Consider the following 1092-nt stretch of genomic DNA (forward strand, 5'->3'; position numbering starts at 1 on the left):
AATCGTACACTTTGTACATCTCAATGATTGCAATCCCTTCATACAACAACAGTTATCACACTTCCTCCCTGAGGTTCGTATCTGCATTGTACCCAGAATTCTGCATTCAACGAAACTATGATGATTTAATTAGGAGTCCAGAACAAAAACACATTCAGATATTCAAGGTCTTAACAAAAAAAGACCAGGTTTACTGATCAGCCACGTTCTTGAGTTCTTCCAGATTCTTTATGATCAGTAAACCTGGTCTTTTTTAAAAAAAAATAATTTTGAGTAATTCTGTGGCATTTAACATATTTCCCATATTTCCTATGACTATATTTAAAATCTTAGTTTTGAGAGAATACTTCATAGAGTCTGTAAATTGCATACCTTCCTCTTTTTAAATTTATTGACTCATTGTGTTTAAATGTATCCTTTCCTAGTTCTATGAAAATTAATGTATGGTGGTTAATATTTTAAGACCTTGAATATCTGAATGTGTTTTTGTTCTGGACTCCTAATTAAATCATCATAGTTTGGTTGAATGCTGAATTCTGAGTTGGAAATAAGTTCCCTCTGAATTTTTAAGGTATTTCTCCATTGTCTTCTAGCTTCCAGAATTGATGAGTTAGTTGATAAGCCCAAACTGTTTAGATTCTTGATCCTTGTATGAAACTTCTTCTTTTTCTATGGAAGCTTTCAGAATCTTTCCTCTCTCTTCAATGTTTGGAAAGTCTACAATAATGCCTCTTGGTGTGGGTCTGATTTGTTGTGTAGAGCAAATTTGATCTTCTTCAATGTTATCTTCTTATCTTTCTGTTGCATTTTCATTGTTACTTCTAGTTTTAATTTCCAATGGTTGTTAGTCTCAATTGTTCTTGTTAAGTGTTGTCAAGTAGGTTCCAAGTCATAAGAACCCTGTGCAGGGTTTCTGAGGAACAACTGGTGGGTTTGAATCACTGACTTTCTGTTAGCAATCCAGTGTTTATCCTACAGCACCACACCAGGACTCTAATCTCAATAGGGATTACTTTTTAAATAGCTTATTGTTACTTTATGGGTGCACTATCTTAACTCTCTGAGAATAGTAATTATGTTTGTTTTATTTTT

Source organism: Chrysochloris asiatica, unplaced genomic scaffold (genome assembly GCF_000296735.1).
Source record: "Chrysochloris asiatica unplaced genomic scaffold, ChrAsi1.0 scaffold00033, whole genome shotgun sequence".
Lineage (NCBI taxonomy): Eukaryota > Metazoa > Chordata > Mammalia > Afrosoricida > Chrysochloridae > Chrysochloris > Chrysochloris asiatica.